We start from the raw sequence: 10,877 nt of genomic DNA, 5'->3' as shown, positions 1-10,877 counted from the left end.
GTTTGAGAATAGGTTGAGGACGTTGCACCCCCGATGCCTCTAATCATTCGCTTTACCTAATAGAACTCAACAAAGCTCTAGCTATCCCGAGGGAAACTTCGGAGGGAACCAGCTACTAGATGGTTCGATTAATCTCTCGGCCATATACCGAAGTCAAACGAACGATTTACACGTCAGTATTGCCATGGGCCTCCACCGAAGTTTCCCCTGGCTTTGCCCCACTCAGGCATAGTTCACCATCTTTTGGGTCCCGACAGGCATGCTCACACTCAAAGCCTTCTCAGAAGATTAAGGTCGGTTAGTGGTGCAACCCACAAGGGGATCCTACCTATTAGCTTCCTTATGCCTTACGAGTTTACTCACTTATTGACTCGCACACATGTCAGACTCCTTGGTCTATGTTTCAAGACGAGTCGAATTAGGAGCCCGCAAGCTGATGCCCGGAGCACGCAAGTGCATAAGCACACCATAACTGCACGCACTACCCACCACAATCATAGCAACGACATCTCCATAAGCATATTAACAGCGTGGGCTTAGAATGCTGCCACAATCCGCATTGGTCCACATCCCGAGTCGATCAGTGGACCGGCTTTTCACCGTTCCACATTCGACTGAGATACATCACTGACCCTCATCCGCTTCCCTCCTGACAATTTCAAGGACTCTTTGACTCTCTTTTCAAATTCCTTTTCATCTTTCTTTCACAGTACTTGTTTGTTATTGGTCTCTCGCCAATATTTAGCCTTGGATGGAATTTACCACTTAATTAGGGCTGCATTCCCAAACAACCCGACTAGCCGACAGCGCCTCGTAATGCAACAGGGTCCAAGCACGACGGGGCTCTCACCCTCTCCGGCGCCCCCTTCCAGGGGACTTGGGCTCGGTCCGTCACTGAGGACACTTCTATAGACTACAATTCGAACAACATTGTTGTCCGATTCTCAAGCTAGGCTCTTCCCAGTTCACTCACCGTTACTAAGAGAATCCTTGTAAGTTTCTTTTCCTCTGCTTATTGATATGCTTAAACTCAATGGGTAGCCCCACCTGACATGGGGTCGCAATAGAGTATTGTCCTTTATAAACAAATACTAAAGGGTTGAGTGAGATCCTTATGTCAATGCAACTCAAACGATGGAGCATGACATAATGAAAGGGTCTAACAACCACCAATCGCCATTTTGTGTGTCGTCTAAGACCTTGTATTTTCAACCAACCGCCCACAACTAAGTGCACGGGAGGCCAACATCCACCCACATAGTATCCCACCCCCAACAATGTTTTGTGCGAGAGGGTTTAAGGTGACGGATCATGTGACACCCAGGCATACGTACCCTCAACCTAATGGCTTCGGGTGCAACTTGCATTCAAAGACTCGATGATTCACGGGATTCTGCAATTCACACCAAGTATCGCATTTTGCTGCATTCTTCATTGATGCAAGAGTCGAGATATCCATTGCCGAGAGTCATTATGGTTCAAAAATAAACACATTTGATTGCACCGTAGACAAGGCAACAAGAGAATGTTCTTTCATTTCAATTCCTTGGCACATGCCGCGCCTGGGTTATTCTGAAACTCATCGAAATGAGCATGCAAACAAACTTGATTTCCCATTCAATAAAAAATGGGGAACACTTGCGTTGCAATGTTCAAATCAACAAAGGTGAGGTGAGCATGAAGCAATCACCACTATGTAAATAACATGTTCGCGGGTCATTCTTTGGCAAGTTTTGATAATGATCCTTCCGCAGGTTCACCTATGGAAACCTTATTACGACTTCGCCTTCCTCTAAATTATAAAGTTCAGTGGACTTCTTGCGACGTCACCTGCAGCGAACTAGCCACTTCGCTGCAATCCGAACACTTCATTGGACCACTCAATCGGTAGGAGCGACGGGCGGTGTGTACAAAGGGCAAGGACGTAGTAAACGTGAGCTGATGAATCGCGCTTACTAGGAATTCCTCGTTGAAGACCAACAATTGCAATGATCTATCCCCATCACGATGAAATTTTAAAGATTACCCGAGCCTATCGGCCAAGTTTATAGACTCATTGAATACATCAGTGTAGCGCGCGTGCTGCCCAGAACATCTAAGGGCATCACAGACCTATTATTGCCTCAAACTTCCGTGGCCTAATTGGCCATAGTCCCTCTAAGAAGCTAACCATGAAGGGTCACCTCCACATAGCTAGTTAGCAAGCCGAGGTCTCGTTCGTTAACGGAATTAACCAGACAAATCGCTCCACCAACTAAGAAAGGTCATGCACCACCACCCATAGAATCAAGAAAGAACTCTCAATGGCTAGTAAGGTTAAAGATGTAAATTCAGATTTACCTGCCCTCCTAGTGTGAATGGAGCAGTGGCTGGCTCTGATATACTAGGGTCTTCTGCGTGTACTACTCAGAATACTCCTCCTCCTATTGTCAGTATGACTGTTGATAAGGGCAAATCAATGTTGGAGGTACCTGAGACATCTAAGAAAGGTGATTAGTCTTTGGGTGCTGATCCTTTTGGGGATTCTCATATGAATGATCTTGTTGAGATGAGGTTGGCCCCTGGTACTCCTCAAGGGGATGCGACTAGTGTGAAAGTTCCTGACCTTCATAATGGTTATGGCTCTTCTGTCCCTCAAGATTATAATGAAGACATCCCTTATTCCTATGGGGATAATATCGAGCATCCTTAGTTGGATCTGGTTAAGGAGAATGGTCCTGAGATAAATAAGGGTGACTCCTACCCCCTGGTGAATGCAGTGCATCAGGAATGCCAGACAATCTCTGATGGTCTTCAAGATAACTTAGAGGTTGTTTGTGCTCTACGAGCTACTGGGGCTCCCAAAAGAAACACCCCTTTGGGGAAACCAAGACATGTCCCCAAGGACCCTAATGATGGATTTACAGTAGTTAGAAGTAGGAAAGCATCGAAGAGGGGGGGTGCTGTATTCCAACATAACAGGAAGGGGGGTACACTCCCCCATTCTGGAAAATGAAGATTGCTACTTGGAACATCAGGGGCTTAAACAAACCCTTGAAGCAAAATGGGATCTCGGATCTCATTAGGAAGAATAAGCTTGATATGCTTGGTATCTTAGAAACAAAAATGTCCTTGGATAAACTTAAATCAATGATGCAGAGAAAGTTCAGTAATTAGGAACAGTTCAAAAAATTTAATCTTCATGATGTAGGAAGAATTGTGATCCTTTGGGATCCACTAAAAGTCCTTATTCAATTTCTCCACTCTAGCCCCCAGGCTATCCACTGCATTGTTAAATGCTTGGTTACTTCAAACATTTTCCTTTGCAGCTTTATATATGGATTCAATTCCTTAGTTTCCAAAAGAGCCCTTTGGTTGGATCTTATGCAGACTGGCTTATCCTCTTCTCTTCCTTGGATGCTGCTTGGTGATTTTAACTCTATTCTTAAACCTGAGGAAAGAAGGAATGGGCTCCCAGTGACTGTCTATGAAACAAAGGATATAAATGATTACTTTAATGAAGTAGGCTTATCTGACCTGAATTCTTCTGGTTGCCTACTTGCATGGTCTAATGGGAATGTCTGGAGCAAGTTGGATAGGGTTGTGGCTAATCAGAGGTGGTTTGGTATTAGTTGGTTTTCCTAAGCAATTTTCCAATTCCCTGGAATTTTGTTTGACCATTTGGTTTGTGTAGTAAATTTATTTGCTGGCCAAGATCTGGGTAAAGCTCCATTTAAATACTTCAACATGTGGTCTACACATTCTGAGTTCAAGAGAATTCTAAATGATGTCTGGCAAAGTGAATTTGAGGGTAAGCTTTCTTCTGTAAAAAGCTTCAGACCCTAAAAAAACCATTGAGACTTATGAACTCCTCTAACTTATCACATATTTCATCTAGAGCTAAGGCTGCTATTTCTGAAGTTAAGGATCTTCAACAACTTTTACATGACAACCCCTCTTGTCATTCCCTGCAGGAGGACCTGAAATCTAAGAAATTAAAAGCCTTGAGGCTTGAGGAAGTCAACAGATTATATCTGGCTCAGTTGTCTAAAAGAAAATTCTTGAAGTTCTGTGACAGGGGCTCTTCTTTCTTCCACAGTTTGCTTTGAAGAAATAGAACTAGGAATCACATTACTTCCATTATTTTTCAAAATGGGAACCTATCTGAATCATATGATTAGGTTGCTCAAGAATTTGTTAGCTATTACAAACAGTTATTGGGCACTGCTGGCTGTAACTCTATGGTGGATTCTCACATCCTGGCCAGAGGTCCTGCATTGAATGAGGAGAAAAGAAATACTATGATGGCTCCCATATCAGATGTGGAAATAAAGTTTGCTTTATTCAGGATTAGAGATAACAAAGCCCCAGGCCTTGATGGGTTCTCAGCTAGTTTCTTCAAAAGTGCATGGGACATTATAGGCAATGATTTCATTTTGACTATGAAGGAATTCTTCAAGAATGGGAGGTTGGTAAAATAGTTAAACCATACAACTATTGCACTTATTCCTAAATTCATCCATTCCAACTCAGTAAATGATTTCAAATCGATTGCTTGCTGTAATGTGATCTACAAAGTCATATCCAAGATTATAGCTGAAAGAATAAAGCTAGTTCTGGGTGACTTAATTAATCCTGCACAAGCTGCTTTCATTAAGGGAAGAAGTATGGTTGAAAACATCTATATGGTGCAGGAATTAGTTAGAGGGTACGCAAGAAAGAGGATTTCCCCTCGATGTTTGTTGAAAATTGACCTTAAGAAAGCTTATGATTCTGTGGCTTGGCCTTTCCTCAAAGAGATGCTTATCCACTTAAATTTCCCAGCTGAGATGATTTCATGGATTATGGAATCTGTCACTACCACTTCCTACTCTATATCACTTAATGGTAGATTATTTGGTTTCTTCAAAGGTTGCAAGGGTTTGCGGTAGGGTGACCCTGTTTCCCCATTGCTCTTTGTAATCAGTGTTGAAGATCTCTCTAGACTATTGAAATTTATGGAAAGCAAATCTGACTTTAAATTCCACCCCAAGTGTGAATCTCTCAAACTTACTCATCTGGTGTTTGTAGATGATTTAATGATGTTTTCAAAGGGTGATCTTCCTTTTGTAAGATATCTAATGAACTACCTAAACAAATTCTCTAACTGCTCTGGCCTGGTAGTTAATTTGCTAAAGTCAGAATTATATCAAGCTGGTATCTATCCTATGGATCTGGAGAGTATTATGAATATTTCTGGTATGAATCTGGGTGCCTTTCCCTTCAAGTATCTGGGTATACCCCTATTGTCTTCTAGATTAAATGCTGCCCACTACTCTCCATTGATTAATCGAATTGCTGGAATGTTCAAGGAGTGGCCATCCCACACTCTCTCTTATGCAGGGAAATTAGAAATTATTAACTCCATAATTCAAGGAATTGAGTGCTTTTAGCTTGCTATATTCCCCATCCCCCTTAATGTCTTGAAGAAGATCGTTAAACTTTGCAGGATCTTTCTATAGGGTGGTAGGAGAAAACCATTGGTGGCTAGGAGGGAGGTATGCCTCCCAAAATCGGAAGGTGGCTTGGGTGTTTTTGATCTTAGTACTTGGAATTCTGCCCTGCTGTCTAAAGCTTTATGGAACATCCACTCTAAGACAGACTATGTATGGACTAAGTGGATTCATCATATTTATCTATGTGATCTAAATATTTGGAGTGTAGTTGCAGCTAAAAATGATTCTCCTGTATTCAAGAAGCTACTATTAATTAGAGAGCTACTGGTGGTAAAGTGTGGGGGCATTGATGCTGCGATTAATATGCTCAATGGTTGGGAAAACAGAAGTAAATTAAGTAATGAATTCTGGAGAGCTAATAGCCAAAAACTGACTTAGCCTAGGGAGGGTTGGTTCAGAGGCATTCTCCCCAAACATTCAGTTTGTCTATGGCTGGGTATGAAAGGGAAACTCCAAACTTGTGACAAGCTGACTGTTGAAGGAATTGATCGACTTTGTACCTTCTGCAATTCTGAATTGGAAACCTTGGATCATTTTTTTTTCGAGTGCAGGTACACTGCTAAAGTTTGGAAAGGTATAAGATGCTGGCTGGATATTCATAGAGCCATGTCAACCATTAGAGCTGCAATAAAATGGCTTCATAAGGAGGCCAAAGGGAATGGAATCCATGCAACTACGCAGAAGATTGGATTTGCTGTCTGTGTGTACTAGATTTGGCACTTCTGAAATAGAGGCAAATTTGAAAGTTACTTCATTTCCATCTCGGAGCTGATTCTTGTGATTCAAAGACATGTATATGGGGTTATATATGACATATTTGATTTATACACTGCTTAGTTGTAATTTTTGTCTCATCTAATCTGTATGATCTCTGTAAGGAGCTAAAGATTGTATGTTGATCTTGGTCTTAATGGCCCCTGGGTATGCCCAAGTTTGATGTATTGTTGAAATTTATCCTTCTTTGTACTTGGTTGGATCTATGTATGGCCTGGGGATGCCCAGAGTACTTGTAAATACTTACTTTGTTCAAATATACTTTTACCCTTTGATAAAAAAAAAAAAGAACTCTCAGTGAATAAGGAAGAGGATGCTCAAACACTAGAAGGAGAGAAAGAAGTAAAACAAGAGGCTCAACAGGAAGCTAGGACCATTACCAGGAATAACAAGCAGGTTCCTTGGTCTGCTCTGTTCACCAACAACAGGAACGCTGAGTCCTATACTCCAATACTCGCTTTCCCCTCAGATGGCTAGGGGGTGAAGCTAAAACTTGTGGACCTGTCAAGGCCAGAGGACTCATTTCAGAAATGCCTAGTGGGCTATTTTGTGGGAAGATTCCCTGGTAAGAATGCACTGAACACGATTATGAATTCGTGGAAGGCTAATGCTACCTACATTAGACATTCTGATGAATGGGTGGTATTCAATTTCCAAAAGGAAGAGGATATTGATAGGGTTCTTCAAAAGGCTCCCTATTCAATTCAGGGGAGAACTCTGTACATGAAGAGAATGCCAAGAAATTTTTAGTTTGGTCAGGAACATAGGACCATCCTGCCAGTTTGGATTCAACTGAGAAACTTGCCAATAGAGATGTGGACTCCAAATGCCCTAGGGAAAATTTGTTTGGAGGTGGGTAATCCAATATGTGCAGACAAGCTCACAATGTTGCAAGCCAGAATCTTATTTGCTCGAGTGTTGGTTGAGATCAATATTGCAAAGGAACTTAAACATTCAGTTAAAGTCACCCTTCTAGATGATGTGGAACTGAACCAAACCATTTTGTATGAAAATCTCCCCAGGTTCTGCTCCTACTGTAACTTTGTGGGGCATACAGTTAAAATGTGTGGTCATAAAAAGGAAAGAATGAATCCTACTAAACAGTATGTAGCTAAACAAGGAACTAGTAGTAATCGAGAGGTTGAAGACATAGGTATAGGGCTGGAGTCAGTAGTTGAAGAACACTGTAAAGGTAAGAGTAAAGGGCAAGCTCTTGCCCCTTTGGCTATCTCCACCCTATCCCCTGGGGTTTCTGGAAATTTAGATGATCTTGTTGGAGGTCTTATTTTTGCAGGGCCTTACAGTGAGTATTCTCTGGGTTTTACTGATACCCAACAAGATTTGGAATCCAAGTTCTCTGAAGGAAAGGCTTTTGACCTTTTCCCTGAATCATGTTGGGGGAGTGAAGCACAGATGGAGAAGATCTTTGGGATGTCTGAAGAATTGGAAAGAACTCTGGGGTCAAGAAGTATTTCAGGAAGGGAAATATCAGTGCACCCAGAACCATTAATAAACTCGAAAGGGAAAGATCCTACTCTGGAGATGGTGACTAGTCAAGAGTAATAGAAGGATGAAGGTCTCCATAATCATAGTGTCGTGGAGTCTGGAAAAGGGACTATTATGCAGGAAGGCCTGGAAGTTGTATGTAGCCTTCAAGCCAGAGGAAGTCAGATGGGGAGTACTAGTGCAAAAGGAAAATCCAAAAATGGTAAAGGAGGAGGGGATGGATTCATTGAGGTTAAAAGTAAGAAAGGCTCAAAAAAAGGAATAGGGCAAACTCAGCAAGCTAAGAAAGGGGGGGGGGGGGGGCAGGCCCCCAACCAAACCAATAAAGATTGCAGCTTGGAATATCAAGGGTTTAAATAGGCCCTTGAAGCAGAATGGGATTAGTAATCTCATTAAGCAAAATAAACTGGACATGGTGGGTGTACTAAAGGCAAAACTTACTGTTGAAAAGCTTGAAAAGATGATGAATAGGAAGTCAAAGACTGGATGCAGGTTAACAATTTTGAGGTGTCCAAAGGTGGTCAGATTGTGGTGATGTGGAATCCTCAGTTGGTCAAGGTGATTACTTACTGGCTGAATCCACAGGCAATACACTGTAGGATCAAATATCAGATTTCATCAAAGGAATTCATAGTTAGTTTTATATATGGATTTAACTCTCTAGTAAAAAGGAGAGAATTATGGGAAGATCTAGTTCAGTTTGGAAATGCTGGTCCAAGGCCATGGTTACTGCTGGGTGACTTCAATTGTGTAATGTGCTCTGAGGAAAAGAGAAATGGCATCCCTCCCTCGGAATATGAGTTGAAGGATATAAGAGATTGCTTCAATGAAGTAGGCCTATGGGACTTAAAATCTAATGGAAACCGGCTTACGTGGACATATGGCAAAGTTTGGTGTAAACTTGATCAAGTGGTGGTGAATCAGGACTGGATGAATAATTCATGGGATGCACAAGTAGATTTCATGCTGCTAGGAGTGCTATCAGATCATTCAGTACAGTATCTCTGTTTGAAGAAAAGGACGATGGGAAAATGCCCTTCAAATACTTCAACATGTGGAGCAATCATGAAAACTTCCAAAACACTGTGGAGCTGGCTTGGACGAGGAAGGTGGAAGGCTATTATCAATACAGACTGGTGAAGAAATTACATGCTCTAAAAAAACCTTTGAAAGCTCTTAATAAGCTTCATTTTTCTCATATTACTTCAAGAGCTGGAAAAGCTAGTGAACTAAAAGAGATTCAAGATAGTTTATATAGGGAGCAAACTAGCTCTGAGTTATAGAAAAGTCTTGTGGAGAAAAGGAAGGAAGCAGAGATGCTTGAAGAAGCTAATAGGCAGTTCTTAGCTCAGGTGGAAAAGTGTAACTACTTGAAGAATTGTGATCGGGGCTCTGCTTTCTTCCATGCAATACTGAAAAGAAGGAGTGCCAGGAATCACATTGTAGCAATCACTAAACAAAATGGGGAGATGATTGAATTGCATAATGAAGTGGCTATTGAATTTGTTGACTACTATAAGAAGCTTTTGGGGGAGGAGCAGAGATGTTCTAGATTAGATGAGCAGGTAATTCTGAGAGGGTCAGCGTTGAAAGAAGATAAAGGGGCACTGATGATGGTTCCTATTACTGATGATGAAGTGAAGAATGCACTATTTAGCATTGATGAAAGAAAATACCCAAGTCCTGATGGCTTCACATCTGGTTTCTTCAAGAAAGCATGGGGCACAGTGGGTTGTGATGTGATCGAGGCAGTGAAGGAATTCTTCTCAATTAGGAAGTTACTAAAGCAACTTAACCATACAATCATTGCCCTAATACCCAAGACAAGTCATGCCTGCAATGTGAATGAGTACGGACCCATTTCCTGCTGTAATGTGATCTATAAAATCATCTCCAAGATAATTTCAAAAAGAATTAAGCCCTATTTGGAGTTGATCAACCCAGCACAGGCTGCTTTTGTCAAAAATAGAAGCATGGTAGAAAATATTTACTTGCTGTAGGAGTTGGCTAGAGGCTATGCAAGGAAGTGTGTATCTCCTAGATGCTTAATGAAAATTGATCTCAGGAAAGCCTACAATACACTGGACTGGTCTTTCCTCGAGGACATGCTAACACAATTGAAGTTCCCCTCAAGAGTGGTTGGTTGGATAATGGAATGTGTGACTTCTACTTCATTCTCCATCTCTGCCAATGGCAGGCTATTTGGCTATTTCAAAGGGCGAAAGGGGCTGAGAAGGGTGATCCCCTCTCCCCCCTACTCTTTGTCATTGGCATGGAATACTTATCAAGGAAATTAAAGTCACTTGAAGGGAAGTTCCACTTCATATTTCATCCAAAATGTGAGGAACTGAAAATATCTCACTTGATATTTGCGGATGATCTAATGTTGTTTTCTAGGGTGGACTCTGTCTCAGTTAAATTGCTAATGGATTGCCTCACAACTTTCTACAATTGCTCAGGGCTTTCAAAAAACAACCAGAAATCAAGCTTGCATCAGATAGGAATTAAACAGCAGGATCTAGAGAAGGTACTAAATATAACAAGATTCAAACTTGGAGAGTTCCCCTTTAGATACCTGGGTATCCCTCTGCTGGCATCAAGACTAAATTCTGTTCACTATAGTCTAGTGGTGAATAAAATAACAAATTTTTCGAAAGATTGGCCAGGGAAAACACTATCTTATGCTGGGAAATTGGAGGTATTAAATTTGATTGTCCAGGGAATTGAATGCTTTTGGTTGTCTATTTTCCCAATCCCATTGAATGTTCAAAACCAAATTGTGAAGCTCTGCAGGGGATTTTTATGGGATGGTAGGAAAAACCCACTTGTTGCTTGGCATGATCTCTGTGTCTCTAAATCAGAAGGGGGTCTAGGGGTTCTTGGTTTGAGTTCAAGGAACAAAGCACTATTGACAAAAGCACTATGGAATGTGCATTCAAAGAAAGACTCCCTGTGGTCGAAATGGGTTCACCAAGTGTACTTAAGTAATCTTTCCATCTGGGAAGTGGCTACAAAGAAGGAGGATTCTAACTTGTTTAAAAAACTTGTTGAAGTTAGAAAACAATTGATTGAAAAGTGTGGTAATTTGGCTAATGCTCTAGATCTGTTGGGTGAATGGGATTC

The 10,877-nt window shown here is 41.4% G+C and overlaps 2 non-coding genes across 2 annotated transcripts in view; both read right to left on the bottom strand.

Annotated features, from left to right (window-relative positions):
• LOC131147493 (28S ribosomal RNA) overlaps positions 1-1,061 on the bottom strand; it is a 3,396-nt gene extending 2,335 nt beyond the window's left edge. Inside the window, exon 1 of the ribosomal RNA XR_009134868.1 lies at positions 1-1,061. This exon is cut by the window's left edge and continues 2,335 nt beyond it. This is a non-coding gene — a ribosomal RNA (28S ribosomal RNA).
• A 253-nt stretch (positions 1,062-1,314) lies between these two features.
• Positions 1,315-1,470, bottom strand: LOC131147466 (5.8S ribosomal RNA). Its single transcript, XR_009134842.1, has one exon. It is a non-coding gene; the product is annotated as a 5.8S ribosomal RNA (ribosomal RNA).
• Positions 1,471-10,877: the final 9,407 nt, after the last annotated feature.

This window comes from Malania oleifera, chromosome 1, assembly GCF_029873635.1.
Source record: "Malania oleifera isolate guangnan ecotype guangnan chromosome 1, ASM2987363v1, whole genome shotgun sequence".
Lineage (NCBI taxonomy): Eukaryota > Viridiplantae > Streptophyta > Magnoliopsida > Santalales > Ximeniaceae > Malania > Malania oleifera.
Note: the sequence above shows the minus strand (reverse complement) of the source record. Positions and strands in the feature narration are given on the sequence as shown.